This window comes from Mastomys coucha, unplaced genomic scaffold, assembly GCF_008632895.1.
Source record: "Mastomys coucha isolate ucsf_1 unplaced genomic scaffold, UCSF_Mcou_1 pScaffold18, whole genome shotgun sequence".
Lineage (NCBI taxonomy): Eukaryota > Metazoa > Chordata > Mammalia > Rodentia > Muridae > Mastomys > Mastomys coucha.
In genome coordinates, this window is record NW_022196900.1 from 24,401,893 (window position 1) to 24,418,879 (window position 16,987).

The window sequence follows — 16,987 nt, forward strand, 5'->3', positions numbered from 1 at the left end:
TGGGTGGCAATGCAGGAAACAGGAGAGAAGGCAGGCACTAGGATGCCCCTGAGGTCGGTCTTCAGTCTTTGGGATGAGGGAGAGTTTGCAGCTGCAGCACTTAGGATAAGCTGCCCATGAGTATGGAAGCTGAGCACGTCAGGAATGCCAAGGGTGACTGTGATTGTCACAGAGCAGGAAAGCCCCTTGCTCCGTTTGCCTGCAGAGCTCTGTGTGGCTCACACTGAGGCTGCTCAAGTCTCCAGAGGGATGGATGCCGAGTACTTTTCAACAGCCTTGAAAGTTTGACACGAAGAGGCAAAAACAAGTTACTCCAGGTCCCCAAGAGCCACCCTCTCTCTGGTCCATACAGCCATCAAGTGCTCACCTCCCCACTTGACTTTCCTGAAGATCATCTTCAATCACCTCCTCCATAAAGTGAAGAAGCAGCCAACCCTGAGGTGTCAACTCAGAGGCATGTCTGAATGCCTTCCAGATCTCTGCCGGAACACACACCTGCTTTCCTTTCTCACTTCACCAACGGGGAGAACCAGGCTCAGGGAACATGAACAGGGATATGTAGCTAGTCAAGGTCAAAGCCATCAGGCAAAGCTAGGTTGTCAGCCTTAGAAGTCCTAAATGTTAACAATTGCAAGATGCTGCTTCCTAGCCGGAAGCATTTTGCCTGTGTTCCAATGATAGACACCATTGTGTTATAGTCCCGTTGAACTACAGCTCTTTGAGAAAGGATTATCTTAGACCTTTTCTTATTGCATCTTAAATAAAAGAATCAATGCAGGCCTAAATCATAACCCTAGGCCCAACTGTAGAAACACTCCTAGTTAAGTCAGGTTTTTCTTTTTTTTTTTTTTTCATATGCTACTATGCCTAGCATAGCCTTCAGGACCAGACTCTCTTCTTTTCAGAGTATAAGTATTTGTGAGAATTCTGGTTTTGGTTGTCTTGATTTCAGAGATGAAAAAGAGCAGATTTTAGTGTGAGGATGAACTTCAGGTCCCTTTATGAGAAACCAGTGCATTGAGTATTTGTTGCTTATCCGAGCATGGCGATTTTAGTTCCCCGTGACCACGAAACTGCTTTTCTTAAACAAGAAAAAGCAGTCACACAATGAGTGTTGGGAGGCATCAACAGGGTGCTGAGACACAGGTCTTTACACTACCTATCTGAGTAGAGATGGGCCTCAGGGAAATGGCTCTGTGTGTTGACAGAAGCATTTATAAAATGAGGAAAGTGAGTTGAACACTAGTATACATCCCCCCACCCCTTGTGGATGCAATGGGACCTGCTGCCTCACTGTCTCTGTGAGATGACTCCACCCTCGAGCTGTGAGCCAGAGTAAACTCTTCCCTTCAGCAGCTTTCATCAGACTATTTTATTATGGCATCAGGAGGAGAAGCTAAGACACCTGCCTTGATCTTCTGACTCTTCCTTAGACCTCCAAGAAGGTCCTGTCAGATGCCCTGATGACAAAGGATTGTCAAAATGGAATATGAGGCAAACCACATTAACCCGAGCAAGTTTGTCTGAAAGCAGAAGGAATCAATGAAGAGATTTAAGAACCCGAGGTTGCTATTTCCTTCTTCTCAACTGCACATGTTTTTAACTACATTTCTCTACGTAGTCCCTTTCTTCTAAGAGCAGGGTTCCCTGAACCCTTTGGCTGAGATCGGGCTGGGATCAGCTCTTCCTTTTCTGCCTTGCATCCCTCCAGCTGATCCAGAGAGCAATCTCTGGACTCATGGCTTCAGCTCAGCCTTGCTCTTCAGGATACCCTTGATATACTAATTTAAGGTGTGTAATAAATCTGGAGTGAAATATGTTTGCTGCAAATGCTAATTAGCTCGATGAGAATATCAATTAGGTCTCCGGGGCACAGAAATCATAGCTGTTAAAGATCTCAAAGGTCATTCTAAACCTGTTCTAAAGTAAGAAGCCAGTGATTATCACACACAGGAGTGAGAGGTGGAGGAGGTGGCTAAATGATAAAATCAATGTGATACCAGGAGATATGCAAAAGGCTGAATTTGAGGGGTCCCAGAAATGTGGTTGGTCACCTATAAATCTCCAGCTATCACAGACAATGACCAAGAATAGCTTCTGCTTGAGAAGTTAAGGTACTATGTTATACTAAGACTTCAGTTAGTAGTAACTCATTTAATCCCAGCACAGCTCTATGATGTCATAGGGACGATTATTGTTCTTATTTTGTAAGTGAGGGTCTATCGCCGAGGATTCACATAGCCTTCCTGGTTCCAGAAGGCTAAACTGAAGTAACAGTGATTACTTAGCACTTGCTCCTGGAACCACAATTCTCAAGATTCAGGCACACATCTACAGAAGCTCTGGGAGATGGGAACAAGCAAAATGAGCTTGATGACAGCAGGGCTTGCTGCCCAGGGAGAGCTTCTGGTCCATCTGTGGGCAGGAGAGGCCAGGAAACTTGCATGCTTCTTGAGTTGACAATACAGAACTGAAATCAGAGATGCTGGAGTTTGTAGGGATGAGCACAGAGAGCAGAACTGAACAGAGTGGGAACTCTGGACCCTGCGGAAGGTCACCCATGAATGCTTGCTGATAAGTACCAAGAAAAGCACTCTTATGAAGGACTCAGAGGAAATGTGGAGTAGGGGGGTCATATAACACTGGGAAAAATAACTATTTCTTAACAGCCACAATGGGAAACTCCTAGTCTGTGGGAGATCAATTGGAGGTTAAGAAGGCATTGTTTGATTGAGGAGGAAAAAAATCAATACTAGATTAAACATGCTTTGAAATTGGCGTACTGACAAGCATCTGTAATCCCAGCACTCTAGAGGCTAAGGCAGGAGGATCATAAGTTCAAAGCTAGCCTAGGCTATGTAGGAAAACCCTGTCTCAAAGGAAAAAAAAAATCACTGCTGTAATTGTGTCTAGTAAAACTCAAAGGCAGACTTGAAAGGATCAAAGTGCTCCAGGTGTCTTAATCACACTCTCTTGACCCCAAACAGCTCAAGACATATTATAAATATCCCATGGCCAGGTAAATACAATGTTTATTTGAATGAAATAAATGTATGCAAAGAAAGCTATACATTTTATCATTTCTGGGTGTGAGTGTGCTTTCATGAAGCTAAGATCATCTTAAAATAGGATGAAGGCATCTCTCAAAGTTACAGGGGCTGAGAAGGTCAAGGCACCCACACTGTCAATGTTTGATAAGGCCCCATTTCTTGTTTTGTAGATGGCGCCTGCCTCCTGTGTCCTCATATGGTAGAGGGAGGAGGGAGATCCCTGTGTGTTGTGATTTGAATGTGAGTGGTCCTCAAAGGCTCACATAATTTGGATATTTGGTCCCTAGTTGGAGAACTGTTTAAGAAGGGTTAGAAGGTGTGGTCTTGTTCGAAGAGGTGTGTCACTGGGGCTGAGTTTCCAGACTTCAAAAGCCCACACCAATGCTGGATAACTCTCTCTGCCTGCTGCCCATGGATCAGAACGGATGCTCTCAGCGACTGCCTCAGTGCCATGTCCCCTTGCCTGATGCCACAATGATGATCCTAGACTCTAACCCTCTGAAATGGAACCTCAGTAAACGCTTTCCTTTCTAAGTCACCTTGCTTATGATGTCTCTTCACAGCAATAGAAAATCAAGTAACCCTGGGCTTCTTTCCATAAAGGTTCTATGATAGTTTTTATTTTCAGTGTGTGCTTCTGAAATAATCCAGCCTGAACAATGAAGGGAAGCCCAGTCTTAAAGCAAACAATAAGTCCAGGTGGCAAATGTGTACATTAAACTCCAATAAGGCACCATTACACGTCTATCATAGTATCTAAATGTGAAATAATGACCACATTGCTGTGGTCTGATGTCTGCATCCCCCTAAAATCCACATGTTGGAGACCTAATCACCAAGGTGTCGGTCTTAGGATGTGAAGCCTTTGAAAGGTGACTAGGTCATGAGGACAGAGCCCTCAGGAAGGACACCCCAGGGAGCTTTCATGCTCCCTTTGTGTGTGTGGACACAGTAAGAAGGCGTGGATGTGGACTATGAGGCAGGGTGAGATGCTACAGATGTTACATCTGCTTGATGCCTTCATCATCCTAGGCTTTTCCAGCCCTCAGGACTGAGAGACATAAAGGCCTGGTGTTTTGCTTATTTTTTTAAAATTGTGTTTATATGTAAGCATTTTAAAAATGTATTAGTTCCTTGAGAATTGCAACGTGTTTGATCGTATCCACCCTCTCAACGTCTTCCACATTTACCATGCCAACTCCTTACTGACCCAACTTTGTGTTTGTTGTTGTTGTTATCATTTTGTCTTGTTTTGCATTGCATTTATACCCACGAAATCTAATTTGTGCTAGCCATATATGCTTGGATGAGTGGCCTTTCACCGGAGCATAGCTGCCTTATCAGGGGCTACAGTGTTGAAGAAAACTGTCTCTCCCTCTCTTATTGGCTAACAATTGCCAGTAGCTCTTCAGACAGGGACTAGACTGTGCACACCTCTTCTTTCCATGATTGCACTTGGTCTGGCTTGAGTGTGCAGAGGTATTGTGCATGCTGTTACAACTGTTGTGAATTCACATGTGCAACTCCCTGTTCTGTCTGGAATTCAGGATTTCCTTGGAGTCATCCAGTACCTCTGGTTCTTACACTCTTCTGCCACCTCTTCTACAATGATCCCTGAGCCTTGGGAGGAGGTAGTATCCCACATAGATGTACCATTTATGGCTGAGTTTCAGTATCTTATTCTTTCCAGTTGTAAGTCTCTGTGTCTCCATCTACAGCAAATAGAAGCTTTTTTTGGTGAGTGAGGATTGAGAGATTCATTGATCTATGGATTGATTGTTGGCAGTCAACTTAATACTATGTCCATTTAACAGAATTATAGTTGTAGGTTTATCCCATATAGCCCATGACCCATCTAACCACAGGTTCTTGGCCCAATGATAGTACATAATTTCATTTTATGGAATGGGACAAAATCCAATTAGAAAATGCTTGGTTATGCTGATGCTCATGCTACTATTGCATAATTGTCTTGTTTCTAAGCCATTGTTATCATTACTCTTTTTCAACAGCCCAGTCTAAGGCATCAGTCCCATGGCTATGATAATAGGGTGCATCCTGACCTTCCATAAGCTGGTTGTAGGAGGTAAAATGGCCACAGTTTGGAAAATACTTTGATAGAATTTTCAAAGATTATCTGATAGATAATCTTTTCAGCACTCGATTGAACCCAGGGCCTTATACACACTAAGCAAGAACTGTCTCTGAATTATTAGCTCTCGTCTTAGACAATACAGCACACACAGATTATAAGAACCAAACATTCTTAGTCTAGACATTTATGCAAAAGAAATGGAAGGGTTTCTCTGTGTACCCACTTACACAAAAATACTCATTGAAACATTACTTGTAGTAGCTCAAGTTAGATATATCCTAAGTGCTGAGTTGTGGAGAGCCAGACTGATGTAAGGCTTTCTCAGAGGCCCCTGTAAAAGGACAAAGGAAAGTTTAGTTCTATGTCTTTATTCAGGAATGGTTGGTCTAAAGCTGGAGTCAAGGGAGTCAAAGTTTTGGCTTCTTGGTACCCAACTCCTCCTTTGGGATATGGTTATCACCCTTTTAAGCAGCTGCACCTGAGGTACCCTGTGTTCTCTTTGCCAATATTGTTTGATTCACCTCTCTGCTGACCTTGGCCACATCCTCTCTTACAAAGAGTACATATGATGCGCTACTTCATAATCCATTTACTTGGTATAAATTATCAGCTTATGCAAGACTTCCAGTGCCAGTTACTGCTTTATTGTCTTCTTTTATTTCCCATCCCCAGTCTTCCCACTCGACACCTAACCTCAGGACTCCTACTCTTGTGGGTTTGCATCATTAAGTAATAAATGAATAGATAGCTGAAGCATAGTATGATTCCACACAGAGAAATGTTACCAGGAATGAAAAGGAGTGAACTGACCGGACATGCTGTCCCATGCCTGTAATCTTAGCATCCAGGAGGGTAGAGGCTGGAGGATTGTGGGTTCAAAGCTAATCTGGGTTCTATAGAAGCACCTTATGCCATAAATGACAAACAATATAAAGGGATGAATTGACGTTGTACATAAGGACAGAGATGAACCTCAGAGTCATGCATTCTGCTGCCTGAGAGCAGGCAGTCTAAATGACCACTCAATGAATGTCCCTCGTGTGAATTTATTTTAAGGTTTGTTTTGAATTATGTGTGTATTTGTGTGAGGAGGTATGTGAAAGTACTGTGGAGTTCAGAAGCAAGTGTTGGAGCCCCTGGAGCTGGAGTTATAGGTGGTCGTGAGCCTCATCATGTGGGTGCTAGGAGTCGCACTTCAGTCCTCTGCTAAGCCATTTTTCCAGCTCCCATATGGATTTCTTGAAAGGTGGACCAGTTCACCATGGCTAAAACCATCTGTGGCTTTCTGGGGGTGAAGGAAGCTAGAAGGAGTTTGTAGGAGCTCATGGAAACCTCTAGAAGCAATGGATTCACAAAGTATGCACTTTGAAGTACGTGGTTCAATGTGTGTCAGTAAGTCTGCTGCTATTTAATGAGAGAGTCCGAAAGCAAGCAGAAACAGGCTTCCTAGGGCACATGCCTAATAAACCCAGTATGGCCCCACATGCTAAACATTTGAACTGCATTATACTGCAAGCCAGATGATGTTCCCATCTCATAGACAAATGAAGGAGAATGAAAGGGCTGGTGGGGGCTCTTCCCAGTTGCACGCTGGTGGGTGGTAGAACTGGAGTTTATAGCCTTATCCAGAACATTTACAAGTAACATACCCTGCTTCTGCCTCTTGTTTGAAGCTGTCGCCTGAGCTCTCTAAGGAGATCTGTACCTCTTCTGTTTACTGAAGCCCTCCTTCCCACTACATGGCTCTCTCTCTCCATTCAGAACCCCACCCTGGACTCATAACTGCCACCCATGTGTCCGCACTCAGCTGCCTTCCTTCTGTACCTGCAGACATGAACGAATCAATTTGTAAACGTCTCCAAGAGAACAGGACTCTGAGTGATTGCCAAGGCTTCTTTGTAAAAGCAAGAGCTTGCTGGGCTCTTGGAACACAGCAGCTGCCTGTTCTCTAAAAAAAAAGAAAAAGAAAAAAAGGAAAGAAGTAAGAAAGAAAAAAGAAAAAAGAAAGAAAGAAAGAAAGAGAGAAAGAAAACAGGCATTCCAAGTGGAGACAAGTGGACCAACCCTTGCACAGATCTTCGTGGTTTCTGAGCCCTTCCTTTCTCTCACCCCGGTCCAACTCAATATAACTGGTCAGGTAAGGCAACCAGAGCTGGTGATGAGGCTTGAGAAACCCAAGAGCTGAGCCTTCACACGAGTTCTCCACCCAATGAGAGAGCCAAACTGGGGCCAAGTGGCTACAGTAAGGAATTATTTGTCTAGACGAGTTGGCACTCACTTGTAATCCCAGCACTCGGCAGAGGCAGGAGCATCGCTGGAAGTTTGAGGCCACTCTGGACTAAGTCTGAGAAAACAAACACAAACAAACAAACAAAAGCCCCAACCAACCAACCAACCAACCAACAACAACAACAAATGGGAGGGTTATGCCAAGAAGCTGGGATGATTAAGCAAGCACTTAATAGAGATCAAGATTGTGAGTTCAAGATGTTGTTTCAGAGGGGGAGAAATGGCAAAGGAAACCAGGCTTGGTGTTTATCCTAGCACTCATGATACAGAGGCTTGAGAATTATGAGTTCAAATGATGCAAAGAGGATCCCAACAAGATCTCCACATAGGATGAAGACTAGAGCTGACAACTTGAGACCCTTCCCTACCCAGCAGCTTCTGGTGAACAGGCCACTGAGCTCACTCTGAGAACACTGGGCTATTATATGAGACGTTGGAGGTGAAATCGGATTTCTGTCTTGTCTTCTTGTCCTGGAAAATCCAGCCACTCAGCACTGAGCTCTTGATATTTGTCATGCAAAGCTTGAACGACTGTAGCCAATGACCACCCCAGTTTGGGAGACCTGCTGATCTCTGTCACACATAGGATGCGCATTGAGTGGAGAAGTTAACAAATGCAGGGCAAGGCAGGGTTGCAAGTCTGCACTGTATGAGCTATAAATGCTGTCATAGAAAGCTATATTTCAAAAGATTGATTGTTATTTTAACCTTTGCTGGTGTTTTGCCTGAATGGATATATGTGCACCATGAGCTCTCAGTACACAGTGTAGTCTAGGAAGGGCTATGGGATCTTCTGAAACTGGAGTTACAGGCAACAGCAAGCTGCCATTTGGGTGCTGGAGATTAAACCCTGGTCCTCTGGAAGAACAGCCAATGCTCTTAACTGCTGAGCTATCTCTCTCACCCCTCATATAAAGGTATTAAGTCAAGCTTCTATTGAATGTAAAAACACTTCAATTACTTTAAATTCTCCTAAATTGATGATGCATTGTGAAGGAATTATTTAAAATTTGAAAAAGGTGGGTAAACTGTGTCCTTGGTTTATGCTGGTGACTTGTGTCTGGGCTTCTTTCTCTGGGAAATGAAGAAATTGAATTTGAGTAGAGGTCTGGGATTCTAGTGTGTCCCTCAAGGTTTCCGGTGTTAAAATTTAGTTCCCACTGAGAGAGATTAAGAGAGAGGAAAGTTCATCTGACCACTGTGTAGAGAGATGAGCCTTTTGGAAGTGACTAGGATGAGATAAGTTCATCAGAGTGTTGCCCCATGCCAGAAGCCCGGTGGCTACAGAATTAAAAGGAGAAAGCTGGGCATTGAGGTTCATGCTTGTACTTGGGAAGCTGAAACAGGAGGCTCCCAAGTTCAGGACAAGCTTGGACTTCGTAGAAAATTGGAGGCCAGTCTGGGCTATGTAGAGACAAACAAAACAAGCAGACAAACAAATTGGGCAAGGAATCAGATCAGTGAGGGAGATGATTGCTGATCAAGCATTGGGACCCCTGCACCTACATAAAACCTGCGTGTGGCATGGAGAGCTGGCAACGTCAGCCCTGGGAGGTGACGTGGGCGTGGACACACGTGGATCCCTGGAGCTGGATAGCCAGCCCGTAGAGCCAAAATGACAAGCTAACATCTTGTTGACATCTTCACAAGACCCTGCTCACAAACTAAGACGGAGAATGATAGAGGAAGCCATGTGAGGCACACATGCCTCTTACTCCCCACCCCCACACACTCCCCTGCTCTCCACATAAAAATAATATAAAAAACACCAACAGACAAACAGGGAATACAGAGAAGGAGAGGGAGAGAGCAGAGGAGACTCCATATGTACACTCACCCTGTCTCTTGCCATCGATGCTCCCCCTCCCCACCTCCTTGAAAGACACAGGAAATGAGGCTTGTGTGTTTATTTTACATAATGCACAACGGGGGATCATTTGAGGTGAACTTCTAAGCTTCTAGGACAGGACAGTGTGTCCTCAGCCAGGCATCATGTGTCCAGGTTCCCTGAGTGAGAACTTGCTTAAAGGACATTGCCCTGAGCAAAGGTCCTTGCAGCAGCCTGTTCCTCTCTGCCCCGTGTGGAAGCAGGTGTTTTTATTTCCCTTCTTGTTTGAATGATGGGTTATTATTACATACCTGGAGAAAGATCTGAGGCTACCAAATGTGGGTGTTGTACAACCTTCCACTCAAAGCAGTTTAATGAAGAGCAAGCAGAACAATTGTATTAAATCTCTTTTGATTAAACAGCCAATGCCAAGTTGGCGGTGGTGAGCTGTTCAGAACCTTCTATGTGCTGCGGTCAAAATTTTCATGGGTCGTTCTCCCAAGACAGACCTACTTGTGTTCTACATTGTTTTTTTTTCCCCCATTAAACCTTTGTGTTTCCATTAGTAAAACGCAGCTACCCTGGATGCTTGGTAAGAAAGAAAACAAGATCTTGTAACTTTTTGGCATATAGAAAATGCTCACCGGTAGATGAGGGTGCATGCCTTTTATCCCAGCACTGGAGAATGCTCAATAAATGCTCTCCCTTCCAAGTCGACAAGCCAAAATGCACCTCCCAGGCTGAACTTCAAGTAATTGCTGGTTTTCTTCCAAGTGGGACAGTAGATGATGAGCTTGTGGCTGTCTATAAATCACAAATACTTTTATTTGAAAGAAATGCTTTCGTAAGCCAGTGGCCAACAGTCGGGCCACCATCTCGACTAGCTGGTCATGTGCTCTTGTTCCCGTGAAGGTGGTGAAACACATGGTACCTGTGGCTGTGATGTTATTCTGTTCTCAGAGGCAGAAAGATCAATCAGAAAACAACGAGGAATTGATGGGAGCTGTGTGTGATGCATGTGCATTGCTGATTAACTCTTGGGAATTAAACATTCTAGAAATAGTACAACTGGCTAGCATAGCTGGCACACTGAGAAGGTTTTAGAACACACTGTGCCAGGGAGCAGGGCCATGCTACTCACAGCATGAGAATGTCCCCTCACAGCCTCTTTAAAATCCAGCATTGCCATTTTTCTTTATTATTGCTAAAATGAAGCTCGGAATTGCATAATGTCTAATTTTCCATGTTTCCATTTTTTTTTTTCCGAAAATTCACCAACAAACTGAACTTATTCTCCTTTTGTTTTCTGCTTGTGTGATGGTCTTTTCTTCTTTAAAGGTGCATTTTTTACTTATGGGTTTATAAAACATCTTTGTGGTATAAATGTATATTAACTCTTGATCATACATATATAGAATGGTATTTGATGGCTAAGGTTTACCATTCTGTCTTTCAAAATAATCTAAAAAGTTAGCAGCAGCCAGCTATTCATGTGACAAACATTTACAGATGGCTTGTTGACACTATATGCCAGGCTCTGTGCCTGGCACTGGTGTCAGAAGAAGACAAAGCCCAAGCCTCTGTCCTCTAAGAGAAAGCAGTGTCACTCACACATGTCCCTCATTTACACAATAGAGATGTTCTGAAGTCCGAAGCCTTCTGAACCCTGACATGCAACACTGAAGAGACAGTATCTAGGAAAGACCTTATCGTCTGATAGGGCTACATGGTCAATTTGGAACATCACCTGTTTTATAAATAATGTTTCATTGGAACGTGACAATGCTCATCCACTCATGCAGTCCTACTGCTCCTGTGCTGCATGACAGAGCAGAGTATCTGTGGCAAAGCCCATAGAACCAGAAATATTGGTTAGTCTCTTGTGTGTGCATGTGTGTGTGTGTGTGTGTGTGTGTGTGTGTGTGTGTGTGTGTGTGTGTGTGAGCCAGAGGTCAACATGGGTTATCTGCCTCAATCACTCTCCACCTTATTTTATTTTATGTGTGTCATATGTATCTGTGTGCATAAAAGCCAAAGGAAGACACAGGGTGTCTACCTCTACCACTGTCCACTTTATTCCCTTGAACCATGGTCTGTCATTGTAACGGAAAGCTCCTTTTGGCTAGGCTGGCTACACAATGAGTTTCCATGATCTACCTATCTCGGCCTTCTGATGCTGGGGCTTCAGGCACACACAGCCATGAACAGCATTTTGTTTTTTTAAACATGGGTTCTGGTAATCAAACTCAGATCCTCACAGTCTCACAGGAAATGTTCTTAACAACTGAGCCATCTCCCCAACCCAAAAACCTTATCTTTTGAGGCACGGTCTCTCTCCGTACCCGGAGCTCATCAGTTCATCTAAGCTGGCCAGCAAGCCCTAGGGATGCTCCTGTCTCTCCAGCTCTGGGATTATAGGCATGTATGTTACTGTACCAGGCTTTTATGTGGGTCCTGATCAAACTCAAGATGTTATACTTGTGCAGGCAACACTTTATTAACAGAGCCACCTCTACGGCCTGTTTGAAAGTGGTCCCAGTCAGAGAAAATACTTAATCAAAACTGTACAAAAGTTTGGAATAGAATCCAGACCAAACTTCAGGATTCTTGAACTTAGATCTATGCTTTCTATGTCCTTCTATTAAGACTGACTAAGTACCCACTGCAACACAGGCCTGCAGCAGCAAGTTTGAAGATGACAGGGTTTGCAGGCGTACCCCTGAGGGCCCATACATACATCAAAGACAGCGGGTAAAGAAATAACCATCTAGGGAAAAAAATCTATCATTGAGGTGAGCATGGGAGAGAGCAGGCACTGTTTCTCCTTCTGCTAAGGTGGAAAGAGCTCCACATATCTTCTTCTTGACATTTGCCACCATTTCTTCTCCCTACATTTGGATTCTCCCACAGCCAGCCACCTTCATCACAGCAACCTCAAGGCTGGAGTCAGAGCAAGCTCAGAGTTCAGCTCCAGGGACGACCAACTCCTCTGTCCTGGAATACCCAGGAGAGTTTTGCAGGATCTGCTAGGACAGAATGGAATTCTGTCCCTAGATTGGTTAAAGCAGTGGATCATCAGCCCATCATGTAACTCTGGTTAAACAGAACCAATCACCTGGAGCAGCAAACTATGGCTAAATGACCACACTTGGGTCATCGCCTATTTTATAAGTAATTGGTGGGCCAGAGAGATGGCTCAGCTATTAAGGACACAACCAAAAATTATAAGTAATTGATGGTTACTATTAGAAGGTGTGTCTAGGGTAGAAGCCCCACTCCCTGAAACAAACAGGACCAGAACCTGGGAGATTCTTTTGATTATAAGTCAGACACAAATTTGGGTTCTTCCATGGCTCTAGTCAACTTCCTTTCTGCTTTGATTCTTCTAGCACTGGGATTCCCATTGTCAGAAGACAACCCCAGCCAATATGCTTGTTTTTCCAGGCAACTACCATCCCGCCCTCATCTGAACACTTACCTCCCCCACATTCTCTCTGCCTGCTGGTGACACCGGCCTTCTCCATCTAGGAATGTAAATTTCAGAAAACTGGAGTGCTAACAGCATATCAGAGTAGAGCTGGCCAAGTCTGATAATGAATCCATATGACGGTGCGAGCCAATCTGCGCTTATTCAAACCCCCATCCAGTGCTTTCCACGGCAATGATAAACACGCTGCTCTTGGTATTGTCTGTCTCCAGCTTAATGATGCAATGTTTCCACTTAGGATCTTGATAGGCTCGTGACTGTAGAAACAATGTCTTTCAGAGGAGGCTGGCAACATATGTTGTGAGCCCAATGCACCGAAAAAACATCTGGGAGTAGGAGAGACACTGGGAGGGCAGGTCTGTAACTCATGTTTTCCAGAGACTTCTCATTTTGGAAAGCAGTTTTTCACTCCCATTTTAATCTGCCTCCAGAATTGGCATCTTACTGTGGCAGAGGGCTGCTGGGAAAGGGGCTTACTCGTTTGGCTCCAACTTGGATCTCCGAGATCTGTTTCTTTGGAATTCCCTGTGGAGTTTTCTGGATGTCCAGACTCCAGTCCTCGTCCTTCATAAGACTCATTCCATAGATCTGGGAAAGGCAGTTTTGGGTTTTACAGGTCCCTAGTTCAGAGGGGCAGCCATGTTGCAGAATTACTAGCATGAAATGTCCAGAAGCCAGACTCCTTCATTCTCTTCAGGGTCTTTCTTTTTGTTGCCCATGGCGTCTCTCCACTAAGCCTCTAAGTTCCCTTGCTGGACCTGGTTTCTGCAGTGGCTTGTATGGGACCACTTTTCTTGGCAACCCTGGGAGGCTGAATGCTGGAGACTCTCCTGGGCCAGATCTCTCGCACCTTCTGGATTATAGGTGGGGGTGCTGGCTTGTGGGTAGCTCCTCAGCCTTCTACCACCTCCAGCCTTCAATGGTAGGAGAGGTAGGAGTTTGCTGCCTAAGGAGGAGTGATCTGTCTGTCTATCTATCTATCTCTATCTATCTATCTATCTATCTATCTATCTATCTATCTATCTATCTATCTATCTACCTACCTACCTATCTACCTACCTACCTATCTGTATCACATGCATTTGTGTGTCTCTGCTTATACATTCATATGGTGGCTAGAGATTGGGTGCCTTTCTTTATTGCTCCCCACCTTATATTTTGAGACAGGGTCAATCGCTGACCCTGGAGTACACCTACTGGCTAGACTAGGTGACCAACAAGTGCTCAGGGCTCCCCCCTACCCATGAATACCCAGTGTGACTTTTGTCAGAGGGCTTACAGGTATCAGGAGTTATAGATGCACACCAGGTTGGGAATTTTAACCCAACCCAGGTTGGGACCGATTGCTCACTCACCCATGTCTTTATAAATAAGCTATCTTACCTTCCTCTTGGGCGAGTGAGGTGAATCCATTTCATGGGTACCTGCTGTTCTCTCCCAATCCTTCCACCTCCCATACCTACCACAGGGTTACATTTACTCACTCAGCCGCTGGCTCAGGCCCAACGACTCCCAGTCTGATGTATTGGCAAGAGTGAGTGATAGAGCCCGCAGACCATTACTCAGGGGAGGGTGACGGTGAGTCACGTTGAGAGGCTCCTTTCCCAGTCTGGCCACTGCCCCAGGATGTGCTTTGAGACAGAGACTAATAACACCTCTTGGACTTGTCTCTTAAAAATAGAGTCAGTCGAGTCTGTGGCTGTGGGAAAAGAGGTCCTGGAGTCACGTGCTCAGTCCAGCGGGATGCAGTTCATTAGAGGGCACTGCCTATCATTTGAATGGCTGTTGTTGGTGAGTGTTGTCCTAGGCAAATTGTATGTTTGGAGGAAGGTTCTAGTCCTTTCAAGATTATAAAACCCTTCAGGATGTGATCTACAGCAAGGACACAGTCTACCCCAAATTCATATACACACCAGTGCAAAATATTCCACTTAATTTCAGAGGGTTGTGAAAACCCATGACAAAAGCCACAGGCTGCTAATAAAGAATTTCTCACCTAGAGGCTAGAGGCTCTATTTGTTCAATATATATGTATATGTATATATGTGTATATGTATATATATACACACACATATATATATCTTCATTTTTTTTCTAAATTCTGCCCTTGTTCTCCAAAAACCAAAACTTTCATGTTGTTGCTTTCAGTCCTTGTGGAATATACTTCTTGGAGAGAGAAATCCCAAAGGTTTTCTCCATTTAGGCTGTCTGCAAGAAGGGCTTGGATTATCAGAAGGTACATACATACTGCAAAGCCCACCAGCAAAAGGAGATGGATGGTAAATCGTGGCCAGCCCCAGAGCCAAAATAGCTTTTAAACACCCCCTCCATCCTTGCTGTGGAGGCTACATCCCTCCCTTAATGCTACCTGTTATATGCCTTAAACATGAGTCATCGGGGGTCTAAAACAAGGCTTGCAATCCCATACCCTTTTGGTGAGTGTTTCTAGTCCTTAGCCTAAGAGATCTAACAGAAGCCAGCCTAAGGTTTTCAGTTCCAAAACAAGATAAAGCCTACCAAGGAGGAGTGATTTTGATGTGACTTTCTTCTTCTGGAGGTTGTTTTGAAAGTTGGCATCCTGTGAAGTAACACAGAGAAGGCTGGTGACACAGGTGGTAGATGAATTTCCTAGAACACAGACAGGCAGAGCAAGTTGATTGAAGTACACTGCAGGACAGAAGCTGTCAGGTTCGCAGAGGGGACCACATCCAGGAAAGGAGTGGAAGCTCTTTTATCACAGTGAAGAGGAATGGACTTTGGTTTCTCTCCTGTGCTATCTGTGGGGATCATTCAGATGACAGGCAGGCAGTTGTCTTGCGAGCTTGTGAAGTAATAAATTTCACAGCCTGCTAGGTTTTCAAAACTGCATTCTGGTAAGGCACCATAGTACGGTTCCAGATGTCTGCATGTGACATCATACATCACTGGGTGTTGGGCTTCAGGTAGCATGGCTTGGCTGTTTAAGTGTAGGAATTTTGTTTTTATTCTTTCCCTTTTGTCTCTGAAGTTAATACCTAACCACTGTGACCACCCTGTGACTTTGAGATGACAAGTGGAAAAACGAAAAGCCACCCCTGCGGAAAGAGGAACAGAAAGGTAGGAATGATTTCTGGAAACAGTATGTAGTCAGCGCACCATTAGATCTTTTTTTTTTTTTTTAATTTTTATTTTTCTATTTCAAAAATCTTTAATTTAACTTGGTCCAAGACTTGAGAGAGGTTCCATACCCCTTTAGTGAGTGTTTCTAGTCCTTAGCCTAAGAGTGCTTACAAAGCTGCCTGGTGGCTTGAGAAGTTCATTCAGGTGGAGGTCCGGAGGCGGGCTGGTGCAGAGCAGAGGGTGGGAGCCCCTTGGAAGGCACATAGGCCTCCTAGTCGTGCTTGAGAGTGAGGCACTCAAAGAGATACTCACCCAGAGATCCCTAGGGCATGCCAGGCTGTGCCGGTTGTGGCCCTACCACCCTACAGAGGTTGGTCAGGTGGCTGCCCATCTTCTTGATGAGCTTCACTTCCTTATCCAGGAAGTGACTTTCCAAGAAGTCACAGAGATGAGGGTCTGTGCGGGCAGAACCCAGGTCATGCAGATCCAAGAGGGCCTGGTTCAGGTTCTTCTCTAGGGCCAAGGCAGCTTCCATGGCCTCCTGGGTTTTACCCCATTCATCTTGAGATGGCTTCTGCACATCCTGGAAAAGTACATGGCCCTGTGATCGATTGTTCTGCAACTTGAGGAGACGCCCTGGCGCTTCTCCTCGGCCAATTCGCGGAAGAAGTGACCCATGCCCTCCAGAACCAAGTCATCTCAATCAAAAGGAAGCCCAGAGAGAGGTAGGTGTGGGAAGCCGGCAGGTGCAAGTTGACCAGGAGGTTCATGGCAGCTTCCACTTTGGTGGAATAATTCTGATGAATCTGAGAAGTCATGGCTGATCTGGGAGTATGAGCTAACCTCGAAGAGACTGTGCAGACTGGTCCTAGGAGCCGAAGGCTTCGAGGAAATGGTCCCGGAGTATGTGACTGGAGAGACTTGAAAAGCGGCTGGAAGCTAATAAAGTGGGAGTCCCCGGGTTTGTTCCATCCAAACACTGTTGAAGCAAGACACAGGTCCACGGGACCTCCTCCAAGGTGCTGCTCCGCACCATTAGATCTTAAGAAAGTAATTTGTTGTCCTTGAAGGAAGGAGCTATTGAGGAATACTTGAAGAGGTGGTGGCCTTGAGACAGGCAAAAAAACCCACTCTTTTTC

General features: G+C 44.7%; 1 pseudogene; it reads right to left on the reverse strand.

Annotated features, from left to right (window-relative positions):
* Positions 1 to 16,119: 16,119 nt before the first annotated feature.
* On the reverse strand, positions 16,120 to 16,666 carry LOC116095345 (annotated as a pseudogene).
* Between the last annotated feature and the right edge of the window lie 321 nt (positions 16,667 to 16,987).